Below are 19,757 nucleotides of genomic sequence, written 5' to 3'. Positions count from 1 at the left end.
GATATTTGCAGCAGTATGCTTTGCAATTGCTCAAGCCACAAACAGCTCAAATGCCCATCAACAGCAGGACAGATGAACAAGTTGTGGTATATCCATATAATGGTATACTGAACCGTATTAAAAATTTGCACACTATGGCCACAACCACACAGATGAATCTCACAGGTACAGCATTCAGGGAGAGGAACCGGCCATAAAAGATTTCCCTCAAAACACGAGATATCACAAAACAATGAAAACCAGGAAAATCGTGAATCTCTATGGTGTTAGAAGCCAGGACTTTTAGAGAAGATGAAATGGGTAGTTACAGGGAGGGCACAGGAAGGGCTTCTGGGTTGCTGGTAATGTCCAGCTCTGTGTGTATGTGTGTGTGTACCTCAATGATGGTTATACAGGTTAAAAATACATATACATTGTGTAATTCACGGAGTTGCACACTTATCACTTGTGTACTTTTTTGTCTTTGTATTTTACTTCCATTAAAAAACAAAACTGCGGACGCCTGGATGGCTCAGTCAGTTAAGCCTCCCTCTTTGGCTCAGGTCATGATCCCAGGGTCCTGGGATCGAGTCCCACATCGGGGTCCCTGCTCAGCGGGAAGCCTGCTTCTCCCTCTGCCTGCCGCTCCCTCTACTTGTACTCTCTCTCTCTCTGGCAAATAAATAAATAAAATCTTTAAAAAACAAAACAAAACAAACCCAAAACAAAAGTGCTGCCTGGTTCCTGTCTCAGATCAATTAAAAATCCCTGGGGGTGAGGATCGCCTGGGTGACTCAGTCAGTTGGGTGTCGGACTCTTGATTTTGGCTCAGGTCATGATCTTGGAGTTGTGAGATCGAGCCCTGCCTGGAGCTCTGTGCGGAACGTGGAGCCTGCTTGAGATTTTCTGTCTCCCTCTCGCTCTGTACCCTCCTCCCCCTGCTCGTGTGCACACACTCATGTGCCTGCTGACACTCGCGCTCTCTCTCTCTCTGTTGTGGGGGGAGGGAAGAATCCCTGGGAATGAAGCCCTGGCATGGGCACTTTCAGGAGGGTCTCCAGGGCTGAGAAAACGGCCTTCCCCCATTGTTGGTGCCCTCCCCTCCTGGCGGCCTTTAAGGGACGACTTACAGCTATGTGCCTGGGTGCTGACTGGGTGTGCCTCAGAGCAGTGGGGAGGAGAGAAAACCGGAGGGCCCTGTATGCAGATGGCCAACAGCATGACTGGCCCTCGGGGACGCACCTCTGAGGGTGAGGGTGAGCCTCCTCGCCTGGGGCAGTGGCTAAAGATGGCCTTCAGGGACCACCGGCTGCCACCCTTGCTTAAGGGACTCCTGAATTTAATTTCAAGTTCACTATTCAGAACAGTCGCTGCAGATTTATTTTTATTTGCCTGGCCCTTTGTGGAGATTCTGACTCTTCATTTATACTTTTGTGTTTTACTGTAGTGACCTAGTTGTTTTAATTCTTTTCTGTCTTCCTTTTAATATATAATCTTTTTGTCCACAAGTGATACAGCCACATCCAAAGGCTGTACCGTCACATGCCAGGAAGTCTGGGCTGCTTTTCTTTCTTTTTTTTTTTTTTTAAAGATTTTATTTATTTATTCGACAGAGATAGAGACAGCCAGCGAGAGAGGGAACACAAGCAGGGGGAGTGGGAGAGGAAGAAGCAGGCTCATAGCAGAAGAGCCTGATGTGGGGCTCGATCCCAGATCGCCGGGATCACGCCCTGAGCCGAAGGCAGACGCCTAACCGCTGTGCCACCCAGGCGCCCCTGGGCTGCTTTTCTAACTCTTGTCCCACATGTGACCGACAAGCAGATTCTTTTTGTTTTTTAAGATTTTATTTATTTATTTGACAGAGAGAACAAGCAGGGGGAGCGGCAGGCAGAGAGAGAAGCAGGTCCCCTGCTGAGCAGAGAGCCCGGCGCAGGACTCGATCCCAGGACCCTGAGACCATGACCGGAGCCGAAGGCAGACACTTAACCAACTGAGCCACCCAGGTGTCCTGGACAAGCAGATTCTAAGTGCACTCCACTCTTAATCTTGGCTGTTCTCCACTTTACCTAATAGAGAAAAGGGTTATAAACAGTGAAAACCTTTAGTATCTCTTGATCATTACTCCGAATTTATGAAAGGAAACATTTATGGGCAAACTCTACAGCTTGACAGAGCTCCTACACTGTAAGCTTTTTTTTTTTTTTTTTGAGGCTTTTCCAAAATAATAGCTCTACAGTTCAACCCTAAATAGCATTTTAACAGGGCCGTGGCCTATTTACATTTATTTAAATAGCTGGAGATAGCTTTTCTAAGACTGTTTTTAATTATAAAATATTTTTATCAAGAGAAATAAACTTTGTTATAGCTCTAAACTCAAAGCATATTTTATTTTGTTTTTTTTAAAAGATTTTATTTTTAAATAATCTCTACACCCAACATGGGGCTTGAACTCACCACCTCGAGTTCGAGTCGCACGCCCCACTACTGGAGCCAGCCAGGTGCCCCAAAGCAAATTTTATTATATAGATTTTGATATAAGGGAATTGAAGGTATAAATATCTTTTTAGATGCAGTAATATTCCTCATATAATCATTATTCTCAGAAAATCTGTACTTATACAAATTTATAGTGTAGGAAAAAAGTTGCTCACTGTGGTTTTATCATTGGATTATGGTTAATTTCCATGTTTTCATTTTTGTCTATCTGCATTTTTTTTTTTTTTGCTCCAGTAAAAAAAAAAAACAAAACTGAGAAAATATAGAAAATCTGAAATACAGGCATCCCTCTCTATGTAGGAGTTATGGTCTTAATAGCCAAGCAGCTACACTTCTGGAACCCATAGAATCAGCAACACCCAAGAGCGTGTTAGATCTCGAATCCTCGTGCCCACTCCAGACTTGCTGAGTTAGAAACGCTGGGCGTGGACCCCGCTTTCACAAACCCTGCAGGTGACTCATCTGCCCCAAATCGGAGAACTGCTCTGAAGAAGAGCGCGCAAGCCCTGTGGCTAGTTTGGCAAGCCCCGAAGTGACCTGCTCTGGGCATAGGCAATTTGTTTGGTAAGCCTGGTTTTTGCTCCCCTCCTTCTCTTTTTATTTGCCTGGCCCTTTGTGGAGATTCTTGCCCCCAGTCAAACCTAGACCAGTAGTTCTCAACCCTGCCTGGGAAGCTTTTAAAAACGTGTCTCCCCAGATGGGTCCTGGGCATCCAGGTGCTTCTCATGCGCGCCAGGGTTGATAAACTCTGTTCTATATTCAGGTTCTTCTGTGGTTGAGACAGATGATTGTTAACACCTGCCGCCAAGTTCTTCGGGTTGTTTCCTGCGAGCCCGGTGAAGCAGAACTCAGGCCTCCAGCGTCTGCTTGTCCACACCTAAAGGTGTTTCCTGAGGGCCGACGGGGCCCTGCCTCGCAGGTAGCTCCGCAGACCACACAGCAAGGCCCCGAAGAAGCGACGCTACCTGCTGGCACGCACAGGGGGCCGCCGGCTCCTCCGCCAGCCCCGACTCTGCTGCCCGTGCCGGATGCTGAGATAATGTGAGTGAAATGTCAAAAATGCCAGCTATCCTTATCTTCGTTATCTAAAGCGTGTGGACCCCCTTTTCATTTTTAGCTCACACAATACCTACTTGGAAGACCCATCTTGGTGGTTTTCTCTTGAAATGTCTACCCCTCCCCCACCCCCAGACTTTCCTGCAAAGTCAGGAGAGACCACTGGGCACTCATGAGGGATGTCGTAAGCCAGTGGTCCTTCGTATGTGGTGGCCGGGGTGGGGGGGTATATGCGTCAGCAGCATGAGTATCACCTGAGAATGTGTTAGAAATGCAAACTCCTATCACCACAAGATTGAATAATCATAGAGAAGGCAGGAGGAAACTTCTGGAGGTGATGGGTATGTTTATGGCATGGTTTGTGCTGATAGGTCCACGAACGTATATTTCTCTCCGAACTCCTCAAGTTGTATATGTTACAAATCTATAGCTGTTTGTATGTCAATCATCCCTCCATAAAGTAGGTGTTAGTTTCTTTTGTTGTTTGGTTTTTTTTTTTTTTTTAAGAAATGCCAACTGTTGGGCGCCACCCCAGAACTTCTGTGTCAGACACTCAGGAGAGGGGACGCAGCCACCCGTGTGTTCTGATGCGTGCTCGCATCTGACGACTGCCGCTCTGCACCGGTGCCTTGCAGGATTGTGAGAAATGCACCACCTCCAGCCCCAACCCAGGCCAACTGAGTTAGAATCCCAGATTCCCGGGATCACACTGGAGTTTGAAAAGCGCTGCTCGAAGCTCTCTCCCTCGATCTGGTCAGTGTTAGAACACCAGAAATGTGCATTCTTGGACCGAAGTGTCTTAGCTCCCCACAGATATGCCACATCACAAGTAGTACATTTAAGGGTGAGAAACACAGGTATGAGCTACCGTTCTGTATTTGTGCAAGACAATTTGTGCTGCTATTGACCACCCCCTCGGATAAAGATTCATTCTGTCCATTTTCTGAGCGTTTAGAGCAAGCACAATGTCTGGTTTTGTTTTGTTTTTTACACGGGGAGTTGAAGTTATGAAACCCACCCTGCCTAAGATGCCGGGACATTTTGACGTTTACCTCATTTCGGAGAACTAGCCTGAGTCCTCTCCTACAGCTGTCCCTTCTCCTGTTGAGTGAGCTTTAAGTCTTGGGGTAACAATTCTGTTGTGGCTGCTTTTTTTATTATAAGTGGCCTCAAATACTGTGTGAGAAGAGAAGGGGTTGGTGAGATAGAAGTGTGTGGCTGATGTCTGGAAGCCTCTCCTCCTGTATAGAGCATAACGATTTCAAGGGCTCTGCTCAAAACTCTCCTTCTCCGTGCAGCTTTCCTGGCAGCCCTCCACCAGCTGTAATTAACATGGCCTCAGATAACCGTATTTGTTATCTGTCATTATAACAGATATCAAGTATTTCCCAGTATTTTGTGAGTTAATGTTTGTGAAGTGCTTGAACAGTACAGGAACGTAGTACACACTCAGATTATAGTTGACCCTTGAAAGACACGGGGTGGAACAGTGCACGTCTGCTTGTATGTGTTTCGGTTTTTACACATCCAGTATGTACAGTATATAATGCATCATAACCTACAACATGTGTGTTGTTTATATTATTGGTGAGGCTTCCGGTCATCAGTAGGCTGTTTTCGGGGAGTCAGGTTACATGCGGATTTTCGATTGTGCCCCTACCCCCCACATTATCCAAAGTCAGCTGTATCACTAGTCCCATTGTTGTTATTGTTTTTCTATACTTATGGGTTATTCCTGTTAGATCTCTTCGAGGTGAGGAGAGGGCTTTAGTTACTGACGGAGTCCCGAGCAGGCCTGGTTTATGCTGTGCTCAGAAGAGGTTCTTCCACATAACATTAAGGAGAGTAAATAAGTGCTTTAAATGTGGTTTATTATCATAATTGGAGCATTAGGTCTCAGTCAGTCTTACCCAGAGAGAGAAGCTGTTGTGCCAACAAGGGGAGCACATCCCTTAGCCCCAGTCCCATAAGGCATCAGACAAAAAAGGAAGTGAAGGATAGATGTCACCAAAGTGTCAGTGAAACTCAATTCAGAAGAAACTCTGACCAAAACCAAAATGGAACCAACTGAAAATGTTAATGGTCATTTTTAGTAAGTCACAAGAATTTGAAGAAAAGCTATTTTAATAAGTAGAACTATTTCATTTTCCATGAAGCCTAGGAAATTAAGATCTAGATGGTTTCTTTTACACAATCTCTGGTCAGATTTGTACCTCTTTTGCAGAAAGCAGTATGGTTTCACCTTAAATAACTCACGGGGAAAAAGCGGAAGGGATAATGTCTTAAGTATCTATTTACAACAGAAAAAACGCAGTGGGTGTCCTATGTGAGGGTCCGCCAACATAGCACTCTGGAAAAAGTTCAGCCCAGAAAAGAAAACCGAGGAAAGACTCGGGTTTGCATGATGTGTACAAGTGGGTTCCCGGTGAAACGAGCAAAGCTGAGATTCAGGACTCCACCCTGAAACACCCCAAGCCCCAAGACGGACCCTGGCAATTTTGTGTTTGTAATTTTGCATTAGTGTTCGTAAATGGGCTTCCCAAATTGTGTAAGTGTCAGCCCCTCTAGGTCTTCTCCTGATGAAATGCCTCTCCCTGGAGCTCTTGCTTTCCAGATTGTTTGTAATCCTCTCGGTCTGCCTGGCCAGACGGGGTGCAACAAGGGGGGCTTGCGCTCGTGGGGAAGGAGGGCCTTGGAGAACAGCTGGGAGGGCAGAGACCACCACAGTGGAGTTCAAAGTGATGACACGTAGAGACTGGGGCGGCTTCCTTCAAGGGTTGTCCTGTCCTTCCAGGGTGGTGGCTCTCAGCCACAGGTAATCACCCCCGCCCCACGCCATTGGCAGTGTCTGGAGACACGTTTGGTTGTCATAGAGGGCTTGGGGTGTGGAGGGGCTACCGGCTCTAGTGGGTGGAGGCCGGTGATGTTGCTGAACGCGCTGCAGGACGACGCAGGATGGTCTGGCCCCAGAGCTCAGGAGTTCCGATGCTGAGGAATCCTGCTGCAGGGTATTCCTTTCACCACAGGTCCCTGACAGCTCAGGTTGTCAAATGAACGTGCAGCAAGCAGTGTAAGGTACCTTCTCAGAGGGGTTTTGCAGTTTCATCTGCCCCGTCAGCTATGGCGTGGCAGGGATCTGGCTCTTCTTTAGTGACTTCCACTCCTACCCACCCTCTGCCCCCCCCACACACGTGCAAAGGCCGTTAGGACAGTGGCTTTAATGAACACATGATGAAAACCTGATTCGGGCAGCGATGTGGGAGAAAGAGGCCCTTCTCTGGCCACGGGACTGGGCGCCAAACGGCCTCAGGGCTGCAGTAGCACCCCAGGCACTGGAGTGGGGCTTCGCTATGCAAGTCCCCAGCTGCCGCCAACCCAAAACCGTCAGCCATCTACTGCCACACCGTGCATATTAGTGCAATGTGTTGATGGCCATGACCACACCCCCTCCCAGGCTGCTGAACCCTACTAGTTCAAATCCCAGAGTTCCCAATGGACTGCCCCAAATTCCTACCCTCTGACCTCAGCTGGTCCTCCATTGCCTCTTGGCCTTCCTTCGGGTCCCCTTCTGATTGTGTCTCTGCCTTATTCCCGTGGCGGCTCCCTTCCATCAAGGCCCCAAACCATTCTCTCCCCATTTCCCTTCTGCAGATGGCTGTGCTTCTTGCTTTCCTGAGATGAGTAACACAGTAATCACAGCTGCTACCATTTATCCCACAGCTGCAAGCAGCGGAGGCTTGGAAGAAGAAAAGTTCTTTCAACCCAAAGCTTCCTCCCCAGTCTTGATCTCGGACTCCTGTCTCCCACTGCACGTCACTCCATTACCTATGGCCTCTCTCTCCTGTAGTTTAGCCTGCCCTCCCCACTGCCTCCTTCCCCTGTACATGCATCCTGTCTGCCCTGCTTCCCCAACACGCTCCTGCCTCCTCTGCTTCCTTTGCTTCACTGTCAACTTGTCAAAAGGGAGAGTGGCTCGATCTGACCCCTCTATTCACCTATTCCCTGGGCAAAGCCTCGTTCCCTTCCCTGGCTCTGTGTTTCTTTGGGTCCCCTTTCCTTCCTGGATGGGCACCATGTCCACCTCTTACCCTTTAGTTTCTCAGTGCCTGGGACAGCATCCTGAAACGCAATAGTGATGGTGATGACCTCACACTGAGAACTGGACCAAAACCAGACAAACCCTTCCAGGGGCCAGAGAGATAGCTCAAGTAGGGCTCCCAGGGAAATTCCTTTGGGCTGGAGTTCTGTTCAGCATAATGACGACACACTATTGCCATTTTTAGAGCAGTGATTACCAAATGGAAATACCCTACTTCACCAGAGACCGAGATCTGAAGTCACTAGCTTCATATCTAAATGTCATTCGAATCTTCACTGTAACCAAGGCTCTGATCAACAGAAACACATGACTACAAGCTAGGGGATTCAATTCCTGTTTTTTCTTCCTGTTTGTCCTCTGCTAAAATAAAAAAAAGAAATACCTAAAAGAAACTTCTTGATATTGTTATCCTGAAAGTATATTACTACTACGTATATGGAGATGAGTTAAATGAAACAATAGTTTTTGAGCTGTTGGCATCAAATGCCATCTGTTTTTAAAAGGCAAGGAAATAACTTCTGGGCACGAAACCTGTATTTGATGGCAAAGATCCCTTCTCTGGGTAATTCCATTCTCCTGCCATCTCCACTGAAATGTCTGTAGGAATTTCCGTAAGTTGGTATTAGTAAGCTTCTAACATTCTTCTGTATTTCTTCATTCCTTCATTCAATAAATACTTATCAAAACTCTGCTTAGTCATTGGACAAGACAGTTACAGTGCCCGACCTTGGGAAGTATAGTCTAATCTGGCACTTACAATCCAGTATGATGGGTGCTGGACAAGATAACTGTAGGATGTGGTAGGAATATTTACACGGACACTCCCCCCAGACTGGGGGGTGGCTAGTCAGGGACAGTTTCCAGGAGAAAGTAATATCTAAGGTAAAACCTGGCTGTATTGGGTGGAGCTAAAGTTAGGGGAGGGGTTGTCCCTATAAAAGAGAAAGCATTCTAGAAGACTCATCTCAAGAGAGAAAGAGACCTAGAGACAGAAAGGAGAGAGGTTTAGGGAACTGAAAAGAAGTTCATTCTTATTGGATCAGAGAAGAGAACGGAGAGAGACTTTCATCATCGTTATAGCTAATACTTTAGGTACGTAAAGTGGGTGCCATTGTTATCCCCATTTTACAGATGTGGGAACTGAAGCACTGAAAGTTTAAGGTAACTTGCCCAAGGTCAGCCAGCCAGTATGTGTGTCCTTAACTGACACAATTTTGCCTCCCATCCTGCCTTTGAGATAATTTTCCAAACTCCTTCACAGCAGTGGTTTGGAGGTCCCAAGAGAAAAGAGATTGAGGCAGTGATATTTAGTGCAAAGTGTTTGTGGAAATCTTAACCGAAGAAAGTCTGTCCTCCCTCACGTGCTCCCCTCTGTAAATCAGATTAAGGTAAAGGTACTGCTCTTCTGGGAAGAGTTTTCATTTAAATGGGGGGGGGGGGTATAGGAGGGCGGACAACAAGTTTTGAGTACCTAACCGGTAGAGTGGGACAAAGGGAAACATTTTGGGGTAGGATCCTAGTCGGTGCCCCGTAGGAGAACAGCTATGTAAGGGATGACCTAGTCATGATATCTGGGGCGTCTTTTTGGCAAAGAAGGGTTGGTATGGATCACTAAACTCTTAATTTTTTTTATTAGGGAATGACTTAGGCTTTTGAAAATTGCACATTAGAAGGTCCCTCCCCCCCCCAATACTAATGACATAGTGAAAATTTCTCAAGTTCACTCAAGAAGTGAGTTGGCTTATTCAGAGGTAGCTGAGTTTTGTCTAATTTGGTGACTGAACTAGAACAAACAACAGCTTTGTATCCCTCTAAGGAGGGAGCCAAAAGGCTTCAATGCCATAAACTTCCCAAGCAAAGACTTCAAAGTGGTGAAATGTGTGAACAGTTCACCCAAGCATGGTGTATGGTGACTTTTCCAGACCAGGTAGTTTCTCATGGACAATTACCTACCAGTTAGGTTAAACCTTGAGCCAATGAGAAACCCAGCATTTATTTGTGACTAATGCTTCCTAGAATAAAAAGATTTCAGGTTGGAAACTACTGTACACCACCCTTCCCGAATCAAATGCTCACTTTTCCAGCTTCATCCCAGTTGCCTAATTCCTTCTCGAGAGAGGAGACAAAGATAGGTAATATTTTAGTTAATGAGACTGGCTTGAGTTAAAATGCCCATCTTGGGGCGCGTGGGTGGCTCAGTTGGTTAACTGTCCAGCTCTTGATTTCGGCTCAGGTCATGATCTCAGGTTGTGGGATGGCTCAGCGCAGAGTCTGCTTGTCCCTCTCCCTGTACTCCTCTATCTCTCTCTCAAATAAATAAATAAATAAATTCTTTAAAAAAAAAAAGAAAACTCAGGAATGTCATTTATATGATGATTAACACTTTTTTTCCCCATAGGGACATAGGCTGTCCCTGCCCTTAGGTATATATTGTAATCAGAAACACAAGCATTAACAACAACCCTTTATCCTTGTTTGTTTCTCTGTTGCCATTGGGTCTACTTGTCACTGTAGCTGGAAGTATGATGTGGTGCTTCTGCCTTGGGGTCATTGAGAGAGTGATTGAGTGAAAGACGAGAGGGGAAGTGAATGACTAAGGAACCCAACCCTGATGGAGCCAGTGGTTTCAAGAATACTGAAACAAAGATCATGCCATGGTGATTCTCATCCCATAAACAATTATTCATCCAAACAAAAGGAGACGTTTATGAGCCATTCATTAGGAAGATACAAGGTCTGACCTCGACCATTCACATTTTGGACTCATCCCAAAGTGGGCCCAGTGAAGGTGCTGAAATGTCCTGAGGCCCATCTACAGTCAGCTGCTGCTTTCTCTTTTCACATGACACCGTGGATGGTATTATTTTCCCCACTCCTCGGGCCTCAACTTGCCTATAGTAGTAAACTAGAAAGGGACAGACTCCTAGTGACTTAGACAAAAGAGGGGATTTATTAGAAGGCTCAGATAACAGGAAGAAAGTTCAACAACTCAGTCTCAGGAAGGGCATGGCATCAGTTATGAGGGAACCAGGGAATCCATGTCTCCCTTATCCCTCTTCCCCATCCTACAATCCTGCTTCTCCAGCTAAGTCTTTGCAAAGGAGGCTTTCTTCTTTCTCTCCACGGACAGGGGTCCTCCCCATGAGGGTGGTGCCACAGCCCCACACTTCCCAGCTTCCAACCCTCTTTTTCTCTGTCTCCCTGCCAGGCTCAGCCAGTGGTGGGGTTCCTCAGAGTGGTTTTTTTTTTTTTTTTTCAAGATTTTATTTATTTACTTGACAGACAGCCAGCAAGAGAGGGAACAGAGGCAGGGGGAGTGGGAGAGGAAGAAGCAGGCTCCCAGTGGAGGAGTCTGATGTGGGGCTCGATCCCAGGACTCTGGGATCACGCCCTGAGCCAAAGGCAGACGCTTAACGACTGAGCCACCCAGGCGCCCCCCTCAGAGTTCTATCCAGCGTGCTCTTGCTCCCTTATTCAGGGATCTCATCCATGCCCACAGCTTCAACCACCATCTCTACTTAGGGGATTCGCTAATTTATTCTCCACCACACACCTTTCTGCAATCCCAGAGGCATCTAAAACTTTCCCCTTCTTTCTTGGTAAAAGAATTTCCATGTTGTTGAAAGTGGCAGTGTACCCAGCTGAAAAGACCATATTTTCCAGCTTCCTTTGCAGCGTGGGATGGACAGTGAGATGTATGCAGAAGTAATGAAGTTGAGCTTCTTGGGAAAGTCCTTTACAAAAGGCCGACTCAGCTGGAAGTTTTGCCATTTTGCCCTTAAGCCTTCTTCCTCCTTCTGCCTGGAATGAGGCTAGGATAGCTGGTGCTACAGTGGTCATCTTGAGAATATGAGGAAATCTTGAAGATGGAAACTAGCACTACAAATGGCAGAGAAAACGGTGAAAGGGGCCTGGGATAAAGATACTTACTGCCTATAGACAGCTTTTCAGGGAGAAATGATAAATTTCTCCCTTATTGAAGCCACTTCTATTTCAGGTCTCTCTAACTAGAACCAAACACAATGCCTAGCAGATAGAATGCACTCCTTCTACACCTCCATCTTCGTTGGGCACCAGACTGCACTTCACCCTTCCCATTCTCCTCTTTTCCCACTGTTCCCTCTCCGTATACTCACCATGCTGTCTCCTGCCACTTAGCCTTCTAACTTGCCATTCCCGACGCCTCAATGTTCCTTCCTCCAGGGAGCCATGCTCGACCTGCTTCACCAGGCCAATTCCCCTGTCACAGGTTCACAAAACACCACCAGCCTCTCCCTCGTGTAACTTTCCCCATTGTAATTTTACAGTCCAGCAGGAGGGACTCTCCTCTGTCCCTCTCACCAGATTGTAAGCTCCAGGGAGCCAGGGACTGTGTCCTTTCCTTTTATTACCAGCGTATCTCTAATACCAAGCACAGTTGTATAAGTGTTCACTTCCCAGAAGAAAAACAACTAAGTGAAGGCACCAGAAAAGAGCTCCTCAGCAACACCCCCAACCCCCACCCCTGGCCATATTTTGAAAATCCCAGAGAAGGATTGTGACTGGCTTAGCTAGAGCCAAATTTCCATCTCAGGACTATGGCTGAAAGCAGGGTCTGTGAGAACATGGCAGCCTCTGTTCAAATCACGTGTTTGGAGTTGGGAAAGGAACAATCCCCATAGATACATGTAACAATAAATGCTTACCCCTTTGAGGCCATCCTTGATGCTTACAGAGTGGCCTGAGTGTACCTGGAGGAGAAGGTGGAGGAAGGAAGGCTCACAAAATAATTTGGCTCAGGTCTTGCATGTTCTGGGAGAGGGCTTGGTCCCCAGACGCTTGTATATAGTAAGGGGATGGCCTTGATACGTTCCTTCAGGGCTTATTCTCTTCTCACTATCAGTAGAAAATGACAATAAGAATGAAAAACTTTGTTTTATTCTATCTTATGACTTCCATTCAACTCAACACTTAAAATAGAAGCTCTTCACTTAAAGTCCCTCTTCTCCTTCTGGGCCCTGCTGCCCTCTCTGGCTCCTTTCTCCCCTTTGCAACACCCCCCCCCCCCCCCCGCCTTCATTGAGTTCCAGCCACTCTGGCCTCCTTTTTCTAAATGCCTGAGCTCAGTCCTGCCTCAGACACTGCACTGCCATTCTGTCTGGAACTCTCTGCCCCTAGATCTTGGCAAGGCTGGCTCCCAGGGAGGTCGAACCAACAGGGCTACTATGAACACTGCACTCTACCTTAGATGCTGGACTGTGGATCGAAACTGAGTCCCGGTGCTGCCCACCAAGCTGTGTGGTTGGAGAAGACGTGCATTTTTCATCACCAAAGAGCATTCTGTAGCAAATTCAAGGGTGCTTGGGGTTGCATCTGGGTAGAGGGGAGATCTTGGTTTACTTGAATGCAGCCATGTAAGGCTGGCTAGTGGTAGCCCATGGAAAATGATCTCCACTGGATGATGACTCTGTCTGAATTGGCCCCAGAGCCCCAAACCTTGAAAGTGACTGCAAGTGCAGGAGAGAGAAGGCCGTGGGGTAACCCTGAAAGGTAGTTCTGGCTCTGCCCAGGGCCCCGTGCTCTTTGCTTTAATCACTTCTCCACATCCCGTCTTCATCATCTCACAAGTCTATGCTGTTTCTGTCCCGTGCTAAGGAGGGATTAGCGGTGACCAACCTCTATCTGTTGGGAGATTAGAGGGAAAGAGATACAAATCAAATAATCACACCAACAAGATTTACCATCAAACTGTGATGACTCCGGGAAGGAGAGGTGGGTGGGGCTTTGAGAGCTCATGGTAGGAGGACTTGCCCTAGGTTGGGGTGGGGTGTTGGAAAGATTTCCTTGAGGAAGTGACTCAAGCCGAGAATGGAAGGCTGAGTAGGTGACCCGGCAGGGAAAGGATGGGACCTGAGGACCTGAGCCCAGCTCTGAGTGCAGGTCACTGTGGTGCCCGAAGGTGTTTCAAGCAATGCTGTTGGGCTTGTAAGAGTAGGCTGTTATTGGGGCACCTGGCTGGCTCAGTCAGTGGGGCATGCAATTCTTGATCTTGGGTTGTGAGTTCGAGCCTCGCATTGCGGGTAGAGCTTACTTTTTAAAAAAAATATTCTTTTGTTCACCATGGGGGTAACGTTTGCACGTATTCTGGTAAGTCCTCGGTCAGGGTCAGGGTCAAGGTAGAGTGTGACGCGGTGGCGTGCCCGAGCGGACAGCCGTCAGCTTACCAGCTGCTGATACGGGCCTCTCCCAGCTCTCTGCTCAGTGGCCTCACAGTGGTAGTTTGAGACTGGTCACAGTGGGAGTATTTACACTAGAAAAATTGACAGACCAACCAGGGCTTTATTTTTTTCTCCCGAAGAACCGATGTTGAACATTTAGTAGCATGCCATGGGACATGAATGACCTCTCACAGCCCTTGAGAAGTTACTCGATTTCACAGAGCACCCCAAGTTTTCTTGAAAAGGTTGGATTTATGACCAGGTGATACGGTGCCCTTTGGATCCTGAGAGCTGGGGAGAGGTGCTCCTGACCCACCTGAGATGGAGTGTGATTTCTGTCATTCAAGAATGTTTCCTAGAAGTTGACTTTCAAAAAAGCAGGACCTCCTAAATGCTGTGATGTGAGGGTGATGGAGGTGGTTGGAAGTGGCTGGTCAGCCCTGCTGGCTGATTCCTTCTATGATCAGAGTCTGTCCTCAGAACCTGGGAACAAAGAGTAAAGGCACCCAGGACATCTTCCCTTCCTTCTGAGGACTAGCCGTTGATTAGTAACATAGGACAAATAGAAATTCTGTGTAATTCTGATCCACTGCTTTCTACCACCTGAGTGGTTTGGGGAGGGCTTGATTCAGATGATGAGCCTCCTGAGAGCATGGGCTGTCTTAGTCATCCTCAGGTTTCTCACAGTATCTGACGTGTTGCCTGGCACACAACCTCTCACTGGTTGCTGGCTTTCAAGTTAGTGTCCCCCATGAAGGAGAACCCAGAAAGTTGACACAGCTAGATCTCCTCCTCACCCCGGGCCTTTGTTTCTCCTTTTTTGGGGCTTGTCTTTCTGGCAATTTCTGTCTATCCTGCTAAACTCAGCTCGGGGGAGCTCTGAGAGGCCTTCCCTAGTTCCCAGAAACTGGGGGTATGCCTGCATGGTATCCCCAGTGCTTCTCCTCCCTGGTTGTTCTACCCACCCCATCCACGGTGAGTGTCCATATCTCGTTCATCCCTTTGGCCCCAGTCCCTGGACCCGTGTTGGGCACAAAATAGATGCCCAACAAATATTTAATGTGTGAATGAGGGGCTGAAGCTAGTGCGAACAGAAACTTAAGTTTCAGGGAAGATTGGAGAAAGCTTCCTCCACCTGCCAGATACCTAAATGCCAGTAGACTGTGGCGCCCCCAAAAGATGCTGCTTTGGCATAAAAATTATTTCGAGCTAAAGATAATTGAACAGAAACAGATACAAGAAAAGTCTTCTGCCCTCTCCCTATCTGCCTAAAAGCAGGACAAAAATTTGTAAATGTTCCCCTCCCCTCTTTACTGGAAGGGAGAGATGTTCATCACTGAAGACAGTTGTAGATCCCTTTCTGCCCGAAGGTGGCCCCCAGAGAGGGACCTCCATCACAGGCAGCACTGGCCTCTATCTTCCATTGGTTTCCCTTCTATATTTGCCTTCCCACAGTTGGCTGCCCTAGAAACTCACAGGCGTCTTTCCTTTCCTGTCAATTTCTAAAAATTTCTTTCTCTTTTCTTTTTCCGTTCTTGTGAAGATGCTCTATAAGCCCCGGTTCTAATCACCCCTGTGAGTTACTCATCCCTGGGTGCTCATCGCTGAGTAATACGAACAAGTATTCTCTATTAACAAGTACATCATTGTAGATGCACTTGTTAATAAACTTATTTGTCTCTTTTGTTGCTTTGTTTTTTGTCGGTCTAATTTGCAGGACCCCAGGCAGAAAATCAGGGAGGACGGAAGGTGAGAGATTATTTTCCTCTCCTATATATGGTACAGTGTCCTTACATTTTTTTCTCTTGATTAAGCCTTACAACAACCTCATGAAGTAAATTCTATCATTCCCATTTTACAGAGCAGGAACTGAAGATCAGAGTTATTAAGTAATTTACCCGAAGTCACACAGGAGGAGCTAGTATCTCTGTCTTCCGCTACGCAGCGATGCAGGGCCGGCTGGAGCTAGAGTACTCAATTGTAGCAATTAAAAAATGTTTAGTCTAGGGGCGCCTGGGTGACTTAGTCGGTTAAGCGTCTGACTCTTGCTTTCTGCTCAGGTCATGATCTCAGGGTCATGAGATCAAGCCCATCCAGTGTGGAGCCTGCATGGGATTCCCTCTCTCCCCTCTCCCTCTGTATCCATTCCCCTCCATCCCCCTCTAAAACAACAACAATAACAAAACCCCCAAAACTATTTAGTCTAAGTGTCCCTCTCTTTGCCTTTTTCCTTGCTTCCAACATCACAGCCTTCATTCCTAGGGGTCAGTTTGTCTGTGCATAGGTTCAATTCAAGCTTATAGGACACTGGGTGGATTTCTGTTGTACTCCTCACCGCTTTTCAGGGAACCTTTCGCTATATTACTTACATTTACTCCAAGTTCTTTACGTTTACAGAATGGGAACATGTGCCAAGAAACTACTGGAGTCAGTAAACATCTACTGTGGAAACTCATGACCACAGTTCTTAGAGCATTTTTCAAGGACAACCAGGACCAGAATTACCTGGGTGGGGGTGACTGGATAAGATTCTGTTTCTCAGCCCTGCCCCGTAGGCTAGGTTTCTGGAAGGGACCCGGAAATCTTCATCTTAACCAGGTACTCCTAGTTGAATTTTTCTTTTTTTCTTTTTTTTTTTTTTAAAGATTTTATTTATTTATTTGACAGAGATAGAGACAGCCAGCGAGAGAGGGAACACAAGCAGGGGGAGTGGGAGAGGAAGAAGCAGGCTCCTAGCGGAGGAGCCCGATGTGAGGCTCGATCCCATAACGCCAGGATCACGCCCTGAGCCAAAGGCAGACGCTTAACCGCTGTGCCACCCAGGCGCCCCCCTAGTTGAATTTTTCTTAAGGAGTTTTCAAGGACGTGTTTAAAATTTTAAGATATAATTTACATAGAGTTAAGTGTACGAATCTTAAGTGTAGAGCTAGAATTGTTATGTCAGTAGTCACATTTGCACCTGTATACACCTGTGTAACAATCAGATGAAGGGAGGAAATCTCCCTCGGAGGCTCCCCAGCAGTACATGCTGTTCTGACCATCACTGCGGGCTCGTCTGCCTTTCTTGAACCTCATAGGTATGGAACCAAACCGTATGTGCTCTTTGGTGTCTGTTTTCCTTTCACTCGCATTATGTCTTTGCAATTTATCTGTGTTCTATGTAGCAGTAGTTTATTCCTTTTTATTGCTGGTAGTGTTCCATTGTGTGAATGTGTCGTTATTTAGTTATTTTTTTTTTTTTAAGATTTCATTTATTTATTTGACAGAGACAGCCAGCGAGAGAGGGAACACAAGCAGGGGGAGTGGGAGAGGAAGAAGCAGGACCCCAGCGGAGGAGCCCGATGTGGGGCTCGATCCCTGGACTCTGGGATCACGCCCTGAGCCGAAGGCAGACGCTTAACGACTGAGCCCCCCAGGCGCCCCAGTTATTTATTCTTTTATCGAAGATCACTTAGATTGTTTCTAGTTGTTAGCTATTATGAATAAATCTGCTACAGATGTTCTTGTACTGCTCTTTTGGTGAACATAGGTGCTCGTTTCTCTTGGGTAATTATTACCTGGGAGAGAAGTGGCTTTAGGCTTACGTTTTGACCGTGAGAGGTAGATGGAAGTTTATATATTAGCATGAGCAAGACGTTCGGTGTTGGGGCAGGGTGTCAAGTCACCACCCAAAGGAAGAGAGTGCCAGCCTGGGGAACTCAGTTGCTCATTCTAGCCCATGTATTCTCAACAGGTGGCATTGCTCCCAAGGAGGTGAAAATTGTTTCTTGACAGGGCGGAGTTATGTGGAAAAAAACTTAGGGACACAAACCGTTGTAATAGCTGAGATATACTGATATATATAATGTCATGGGGAGAAGGGTGATTAGGGGAAAACAACATTGGACAAGGCTCCTTAGGGAGTGATCGAGAAAACAGCTTGAGCAACATTGGTCTAAACCTAAACAGTCTCCTGTCTCCAAAATCTGGAACCTCAGGGATCGCCTTGCTTTTTGGTCAAGGAGGATAAGTCAGGAATAAGCAACGCTGCTCAGAGGTGCCCAGGGGAAAACACAGCCAAGTGCCTGTGCGTGTGTTGGGAGGGGCCGCGGCTTGGAGGTCTAAGGACACAGACATACTCTGGAAGGACAAGTCCATAACCGGAGTCCGTAGAGCTCTTGCTCTAATCAATACAGGGGCCAACTGGCCCATGAGAGGAAAAGTTTCTTTTATTAGCACCTTCTGTTGAGGGAGGAAGTGATGAATGTCTCCATCAGCCCTGCTGGGCGTAATGTGAGATCAGATCTTGCTTGGAGGAAGCTCGGGAACCACAATACAGCCACCACACTCACGGCTTCCTCGGCGCCCCAGCACCCATCATGCTCCTGTAACTCATGCGTGATGTTTCCGCCCCAGCAGGCCTTCCCTTGTGAGCAAATGGAAAGAAAGTAAAAAATCTGGAAAGAATGAATGCATCGAAGAGAAAGCAGACACCATGAATCGAACCAGGGGGAGATGCCAGTGGCCCCCTGGACAGCGGGCAGAAGGGGGGGCTTTGAGAGAAGCCTCTGCCATTCTTCACTGTGTTCTCTGCCGCCAGGTTCACTCACCCCCCCCCCCCCGAGGGGGTACGTGGTCAGCTGGGAGCAAGGGCTACGCCCGTGTAACCCGTGGAGCCCTGGGCGCTGCCTGCAGCCCTGAATTACACTCACCAGCCGTTTGGGACACTGGCTAAACCCCCGTGGAACTGTGTGGCCCTAGCCAGTTTCATACCCTTTCTCAAGTTTTCTGCACCTGGGTCTCCTCAGGTGCAGAGTGGGGGTGGTGATGTACCCCCCTCGCAGTGGTGTTATGTGGGTGAAACTAGTGAGTGTACGTGAAGTGCTCAGAAACGGAGCTTGGCACTGCCTCTCTGTGGGCCCTGACCTTTACTACCACATAGGACATTGGTACCTGCCCTCAAGCTGCTTTCACACTAGGGAGGGTCCCACCCGCTAATTTCTTTTCTTTCTCTTTTCTTTCTCCCTTTCTTCTTTCTTTCTTTCTCTTTCTCTCATTCTCCCTTTTCTTTTCTTTTTTTCTTTTCATTCATTCATTTTATTTTTAAGTGATATCTACACTCAACGTGGGGCTTGAACTCACAACCCTGAGATCAAGAGTTGCATGCTCTACTGACAGCCAGGCACCTCTAATTTCTTTTTTTTTCTTTTAGATTTTTATTTTAAAATTTATTTCATTTTATTTTTAAAATTTATTAGAGAACATACGTGAGCGAGCAGGAGCAGGGGGAGGAATAGAGGGAGAGGGAGAAGCAGGCTCCCTGCTGAGCAGGGAGTGATGTGGGACTCGATCCCAGGACCCCGAGATCGTGATCTGAGCCGAAAGTAGACACTTAACCCAGTGAGCCACCCAGGCGCCCCTAAAAATTTTTGTAAAGCAATCTCTACACCCAGTGTGGTGCTCAAACTTACAACCCCGAGATCAAGAGTTGCACGCTCTACCGACTGAGCCAGCCAGGCATCCCCCTAATTAATTAATTAATTAATTTTTGAAAGATTTTATTTATTTGAGAGATAGCAAGAGGGAACACAAGCACGGGGGGTGGGGAGAGAGGGAGAAGCAGGCTCCCCCCCAAGCAGGGAGCCTGATGTGGGACTCAATCCCAGGACCCTGGGATGGTGACCTGAGCAGAAGCCAGACACTTAACTGACTGAGCCACCCAGGTGCCCCTCCCCCTAATTTCTTATTCAACTAAAAGGCTGATGGGCAAGTATGATTCTAATAGTTTTTGCCTATTCCTCTTTAGACTGCAGGCAGGGATATTGCTGCCCCCTTGGGGTTGTCATGTCTTGAATGACATGTTTCCCCCTTCCCACTTCTCTCCCACTCAGCAGCCATGCTCCAGAAGGGGGAGGTGGAGATAACCACTGGCCTTGGGGTGGGGGCGGGGT

General features: G+C 47.2%; 1 long non-coding RNA gene across 6 annotated transcripts in view; it reads left to right on the top strand.

Moving 5' to 3' along the window:
• LOC113245328 (uncharacterized) overlaps positions 1 to 19,757 on the top strand; it is a 123,289-nt gene that overhangs the window by 38,909 nt on the left and 64,623 nt on the right. For 3 of the 6 annotated variants that reach the window (XR_008958164.1, XR_008958163.1, XR_003312661.4), the window contains 2 exons: positions 1,842 to 3,039; positions 3,239 to 3,516. This is a non-coding gene — a long non-coding RNA (uncharacterized LOC113245328). Of the gene's footprint in view, positions 1 to 1,841; positions 3,040 to 3,238; positions 8,023 to 19,757 lie in introns of those variants that run through there. The other 3 variants (XR_008958162.1, XR_007190777.2, XR_008958161.1) reach the window with 3 other exon arrangements.

This window comes from Ursus arctos, unplaced genomic scaffold (assembly GCF_023065955.2).
Source record: "Ursus arctos isolate Adak ecotype North America unplaced genomic scaffold, UrsArc2.0 scaffold_8, whole genome shotgun sequence".
NCBI lineage: Eukaryota > Metazoa > Chordata > Mammalia > Carnivora > Ursidae > Ursus > Ursus arctos.
Note: the sequence above shows the minus strand (reverse complement) of the source record. Positions and strands in the feature narration are given on the sequence as shown.